Source organism: Octopus bimaculoides, chromosome 10 (genome assembly GCF_001194135.2).
Source record: "Octopus bimaculoides isolate UCB-OBI-ISO-001 chromosome 10, ASM119413v2, whole genome shotgun sequence".
Taxonomy (NCBI): Eukaryota; Metazoa; Mollusca; class Cephalopoda; order Octopoda; family Octopodidae; genus Octopus; species Octopus bimaculoides.
This window is the reverse complement of record NC_068990.1, coordinates 56,760,785-56,768,405: the sequence shown is the minus strand read 5'-3', so window position 1 is coordinate 56,768,405 and position 7,621 is coordinate 56,760,785.

Here is a 7,621-nt window from a genome sequence, read left to right as displayed (position 1 = left end):
TCTCTCTCTCTCTCTCTCTCTCTCTCTCTCTCTCTCTCTCTCTCTCTCTCTCTCTCTCACTGTCAGACATACATACATGCACTCAGATATGTATGCCCTCACACCCATGCCCATAATATCACCTGTATATCTGCACAGGTATACATATCTAGCAGTGCAATACAAAGTCCTTATGTATTCTCTCTTTCTCTCTCCATCTCTTTCATCTTTATCTCTCTCTCTCTCACTTCTCCCTTTTACATATATAAACATACTCATAATATCACTTGTATATATATATATCATCATCATCATTTAACATCTCCTTTGAATGCTTGATGCTGATGATGATGATATGTGTGTTTGTGTGTGTATAAAAGTTAAAATCACAATACATACATGCATTATCCAATCCTTCTCTCTCTTTACCTATCATTCTTTCTACCCACTTCATGCACACACATACATACATATACACACACACACACACACACACACACACACACACACACACACACACACACACACACACAAATACAGAGGCCAACACATAATTATTCTCTTTGAAATATATTCTATCTATCTGTATTAGGTGTGGAGGCACATGGCTTAGTGGTTAGGGTGTCAGCATCATGATCATAGGATTGTGGTTTCGATTCATGGACTGGGTGATGCATTGTGTTCTTGGGCAAAACACTTCATTTCACGTTGCTCCAGTCCACTCAGCTGGCAAAAATGAGTAACGCTGCGATGTGTCCCGTCCAGCTGGGGAACACATACGCCATTGAAAACAGGAAACCGGGCCCATGAGCCTGGCTAGGCTTTAAAAGGACGCCTTTATTTATTTATTATCTGTATTAGGTGCAAGAATGCCTGCGTGGTTAACATTTTCTTTTTGGAACTTGGATCATTCAGAGTCAATCTGAATATTATACTTTGTATTTAGATTTCACTTAGGCTGATAATGAGTTATTTTGAAATCAATCTATAAATGGTTAAAAATAAAATGTTTGATGAGCACAGAGTGCAACATTAATTAAAGAATGGCAATGGAGCAGGAATTACATAATCAACATTATTAGTTTACAGCTGTTTCTGCTGAAAGAAGTAGTGCAATCAGACATGAGTGCTCATGCAATATGCTATAGCTTCCACAGAGCTACTACAATGAAATGTATGTTTATTTCAGAAAGTGTTTAACCTTTTAACATTCAGAATACTCTATTACATGCAATGCTTAATTGTTCACATTGTTTTGAATTTATCATACATTATGTTGTAGGTTTGAGATTTCAATGATGTGATTGTTTATTTTTAGAATGACATTGTTGGGTAGGAGTGAGAGGCCTAATTTGCCCAATTTGAACATAAAATGGGTACAGTATTTGGGCCTGATATAGCCAGTTTGAATACTAAAGAGTTTTATACATAGAAATGATTACCTTTGAAAAATTATATATATATATATATATATATATATATATATATATATATGAATGATGGGTTGGAAAATGTTAAAGCAAGTATAGTATAGATATTCATGGAGTAGAGCTCAAAGAAAAGAAGTATTTAAATTCCAACTCCTTCATCCAAGGCAGGTGCCTCAGCTCTTCAGAAAGTCAGCCAGAAGAACAATGCTTGTCAAGCAGCTCCCAAAGTAAAATGACAGATAAACACAAGTAAGTATAACGAGTATAGTTACATGGAATACTAAATATAGAGTATAGAATAAACATTACAAAATGAATGAAAAGAGTTATTTAGTAGTCATATCTTGACAGCTGTTTCGGGTGAACCTCTGCTTATGCTGTAACTGTGTTTATTGCATAATAAAAACTCATAATGTCCTAACTGTATGGAATAACACAAGTTCCTATGGGTATGTTAGCAAAGCCAAGTCACCATCTACAGAATAATATAGCTAAAAGCATGTTCCATAGCATTTACAAATATACAGGTTTAAAGGGAGCAGAGTGATGGGTAATAAGGAAAAACCTAGAGGGAGATGGGGCAAGATAATGAGCAAGGAATTAGTACTATGAAGACATTACTTGATGGGAACAAGTAAAAAGAGAGGTAAAGTAGATTATAAGGGAGGAAATGACCAAGACAACAGGAAGGTCTGTGACAATGTACTCAATAGCATTGACTGCTTGGTGGTAGTTGGTAAGTGTAGGTAGCATTGATATGTAGATACCAAAGAAAACAAAGGAAGTCAACAGGAAAAATATGAGGATCATACAAGGGAATAAGATTGTAGAACAAGGGAGGGGTGTACAGCACACTGTACATGCTGCCTTTGCCGCCAAGGTAAACATTTCTGTCTGCAGAGTATCTGAGAAAATTTTATATTTTTGATTATTTCAAACTTTAAGGAATGTAGACCATAATGCTGAATCACACCTAATATAGGCTGAGCAGTGTTTTCGTGTTTTCTGATATTCAAAGATTTAGTATTTTCTGGCTTTTTGAAAGACATATCTGGTTCTTCAAGGACACTTTATCCTCCTTATACTCTGTGGGATTGGTCTACATTCACTTCTAGCATGGCTAATACTTATGAAAGAATATATTGTTCAAGAAATGAGATTATAAAAATCACTTGATTTTTTTATTAGCTTCTGCTTCTTGCATTTTTCTATTATTTCTAGCTTTTGTTGCACTAGTTACATAAAGATTTCTGCCATTTGTTGACACTAAACGAATTATTCCCCAAAAAAGATAATTGCAGTCTTTGATGCTTATGGGAAAATATCTCACACTAAACACATTAGTTTTCTGATGTTTGCACCAATTGATTCCTCAATTAATAACAAGTATTTTTAGACTCATGTATTTTGTTTTGAGTTCACTTAATCTTATTATTTGATCAATTTGGTAATTTACCAATTGGATACAAAAATAACATGCTGCATATACCCGATATGCAATTTCAAATTTTTGCACTTCTGTATTTTATGTATAAGCCTTCATAAATGTGTTTGAGATTAGACTTACAAATGCACAGCTATTAGTATTCTTTTTGTTTTACTGATTTCCCATGATCATTTAGAGTAGATAAACACACATGTTTGCTGTTACATAATTACAGCACTTGCATATAGCTTTATTATTATTTCTCATATGCTTTTGGAACCTTTGTAAAACAAAGTGGTATAAAGAACTGCAGGGTTTTTTTTAGTGACATGAGCTGGTTATTCTTGAGCCTGTGCTTTCTCTGTGCCCCAATCGATATACCTGTTGACAACCTAACACCTTATAGGCTCTGATTACAGATTAAAAAGAGAAGAGCCCTGATTAATAGCCTGACATTATGCAAACAATATATCATGTGTATGGGAACAACTTTGGCCATAAGTCTACAGAATCAGGGATGACTTGAGAATAAATAAGAAATTCAAACAAAGTGCTAGATGTGTTAGATCATACAAAAGCTCTGGTGTGGAATACATTCTTGAGAGAACTTAAGCAAACATAAATTGAAGACAATTACTTTTACAAAGGATCGTTTTTCAAATAGCAACCACTTAGAGGTCCCTTGTTTGCATATGTTGGACTTTAATTTTAGTCAAGAGTTCTTTTGTTAACATAAGCACTGAAAGGTCTGTTAAAATGTTTACAGTCAAACAAGTATCTTTGTATTTTAGTATTCAATGCTAAAACTAAATCATCATCATCATCATTTAACGTCTGCTTTCCATGCTGGCATGGGTTGGATAGTTGGACATGAAGCTGGCTTACAGGAAGCTGTCCAGACTTCAACTATCTGTTTGTGGCATGGTTTCTACGGCTGGATGCTCTTCCTAATGCCAACCACTTACCAGAGTGTGGTGGGTGCTTTTTACATGTCTACATAATATCCGCACATATGTGGGTAATTGTGTGTGTGTGTGTGTGTATTTGTGTGTGTGTGTGTGTGTGTGTGTGTGTGTGTGTGTGTACCACATCTCCTGGTCCCTTGTCATAGCCTTTAAATGTTGAACCTCACTGAAGAAATGACAAGGGACTGGGAGATGTGGAAATTTGCTGTACTTGATAAGATAATGCTGTGTGCAGGTGCTGTAATTATGTAACAGCAAACATGTGCATTTATTTGCTCTAAATGATCATGGAAAATCAGTAAAACATAGAAAGAATGTTAATAGCTGTGCATTTGTAACTCTAATCTCAAATACATTTATGAAGACATCTATGGCTGCATTTATGCAGCACAAGCATGGGTGTGTTAACACAGCACAGGCATGGGTGCTTTTTAAGTAGCACCAGCACCCGTAAGGACAAACCTGTATGTGTGGAAAACAGTGCTTTTACTTAGCTTGGTGTGTCTTACCGAATAAAGTAATTTTCTCAATGAGGCTCAGTGTTCAAAGGAAATGGTAAGAGACTGGGTGTGATGTGGCACACACAGACACACACAAATGCACACGTATGTGTGGATCTCTGTCAATTTCAATGCTGACTCATTTCATTGTTGAATTTTTTTTATCAATTTATTCCTCAATAAATGACTGCATAAATGTGTGCATATTTTACAGACACATGCATTCAGAGTGTAGTTCTTCAGGGATAATCAGCATGAGAGAAATAAAAGTCAGGGCTGGCCCTTTTGATCAGTATTAGAAAAAAGCTGAAGGTCTCTGGCTCACAGGCCTTGTCCTCTAGGTCCAAGAGATGGAAACATTCTCAATGGTCAGACCACATTAGGATGGCCCAAGTTCATTCAGAGACATTTTGTGTTTGAGGGCATCAGATTCTACCAGATGAGGAAATAACAATTTACCCATCGTAACCTATATATATATATATATATATATATATATATACATATATATATATGTGTGTGTGTGTGTGTGTGTGTGTGTGTGTGTGTGTGTGTGTGTGTGTGTGTGTGTATGTATGTATGTATGTACATTTATATACTTATGTAAAAAAACTTTGTATAGAAAGATGGAAATGAACAAGCTTTAATCCAAATCCCTACAATTGTTTCTGTGGATTAGTGTCAGCTGGTAATTACTGAGTGTTCCACACCTGACGATGTAGAAGTACACAGCTCTTATGGGATTATATTAATCAAATAATATGTATAGTATGTAAAATACTCAGCAATTACCAGCTGATACTGCACAGAAACAGTCTTAGTGATCTGGATGAAACCCTGATCAATCCATCTTATTGTATTAAATTTTTTGCATGACTTCTACAGATATTAATAGATTTCTGCATGTATATCCAGTAAAATGAGAATTTCTGCTGTATAATAGCATATGGTAGCCAATAACTATAGAGGAGCTCTGGAAAAAGCACACTATAAGGTTAAGCACTAAGTGCACTCTGCAGGGAGGTTAGTATTAGAAAGGACAGTCACCTGTAAAAGTTTTACCAAAACAGTCATAGAAGCCTGATGCAGGCTTCTGCCTGGTTGGCACCTGTCAAACTGTCTCGCCGATGCCAGTATGGAAGGTGGACATTAAACGATGATGATGATATATCATCTCTAGCAGATGAGTATCCACCACCAAGGATGAGCATGAAGAACTCAAAACCATATGATATGGTGGTCTCCTAGCTGAAAGATAGTAAGGGTTCACTCCCTTACTTGCAATATATATCGGGTGCAGATTGCATCGAATAACCAGCTGGAAAAGGTGACCTCCTGGGGTTGCCAATCTCTAACTGTTGAGGGAACCTGTGAAAGAGGTAGACCCAGGAAAACATGGATGAGGTGGTGAAGCATGATCTTCAAACATTGGGCCTCTCTGAGGTGATGAGAAGTGACCAAGACCTTTTGCAATATGCTGTACTTGAGAAAACAAGCCAAGTGGAATCATAGCCATGGCTAATGCTGGTGTCATGTAACTGTGGCACATAAAAGCACCCATTACATTCTTGGAGTGGTTGGTGTTAGGAAGGGCATCCGGGTGTAGTATAGTAGGGTCAGTTGGACACCATCTGTGAGAAAAACAGCATTACAATGCAATTCACTCTGATAGAAATTTGGAAATGACATGCTGTACTGCTTGGCATATGCACTGCAAGCTCCAATATGAACATTTCAGAGTGTTTGGGTGTCAATCTAAGGATAGTGCAATTTGAGGACATGTACCAAGAGTGATAAAAATCAAACAACTGGTCAACATCATGGTGTTTGGAGTGATTACTAGTGATGGTGATGTTATGCCTCCATTCATCTTCCCACACAGAGGCCTACATTAAGTGCCTGATAGAAGTACTGCTGCCCTAGGTCAAGAGGGTGGCAGCTGGAACACCATATCTCTGGCAACAGGACTCTGCACCATGCCACACAAGCAGGAGAATCCAGTCATGGTTGTCAGACAATTTCTGCGACCACATCAACCCTAACATCTGGTCACCTAACGCCCCACACTGCAACTCCCTTGTGCGAGAGACCAACAAAACAATATGTAACATCAAAGATGAACTGAAGACAAGGATTAAGGCAGCATTCACCAACTTAAATAAAGAGATCATCCAGAAGAGCTGCAGGAGATTCTGAAGTCGTCTGCAAGCTATGGTTGAAGCCAATAGCAATTTTATTGAATAAATTTACTGTTTAGTATTTCAAGATATTTTTATGTAATTTTGGTAAATATATCTTTTAAAATGAGGTGTCAGTGTTATTTTCATCTTTGTGTAATTTAGACAACAGTTTATTCACCACACTCTGTATATGTATGTATATATCTGTGTGTATGTCTTTGTATCTCTGTCTATTACCTCATACCACTCAACAGCCAGTTTTTGTGTGGTTATGTCTCGGGAGAGACCAACAGAATAAGTACTTGGCTTAAAAATTATATGTATACATATATATATATATATATATATATATATATATATATATATATATATATATATATATATATATATATATATATATATATATATATATAAGTCTAGGGTTCAATTTGTTCAACTGGTGCTCCAGCATGGCCGTAGTCAGCTAGATGAAACAAGTAAACAGGTAAAAGAATATTGTATCTGTCAGTCACAGTTGACCATGTAGCTTCATCTGTCAAACCTGTATGCACAAGCTTGGTTCTTTTATGGAAGGTTAGCAATTGCTCCTGTACACAAGTGTCCCCATTCCATGTCACTGACACGTCCTTGAAAAAGGGGTCTGTAAGGCCAAACAAGACCCAATATTGTTGAAGCTATTTTTGTAAGAACACAAATTGCTGGAATAATTACAGCAAGGTATTCAATACAGCTTTCTAACAATTTTGTTAATCATCACGGATCGATACTTTCTTTTACCAACCGCTGAAAATCTGAATGGTAAAGTTGATGTGGTAGGATTTGAACTCAGAAAATTGGATGAAATACTGTGAGGCACCCTAACTAAAACTCTAACAACTTGTTTCGTGTATATATGTAGATATAGTTATAGATGTATGCATATATATAGTATGTAGAAAAGGAGTAGGTAGTAACTCTATAAGATGTACCCGGTGCAAGCTATGGACACATAAGAGGTGCAGCAACATCAAAGGCAGGTTAACTAGCAAGTTAGTTTTTGTTTGTGGCAGATGTTCAGGTGCAATAAAGACTGCAAACAAACAGGAAACAACTTCTATCTCATTCCAGGGTGAAAAACTAGAGGTAGTCGATAGCTTCCGCT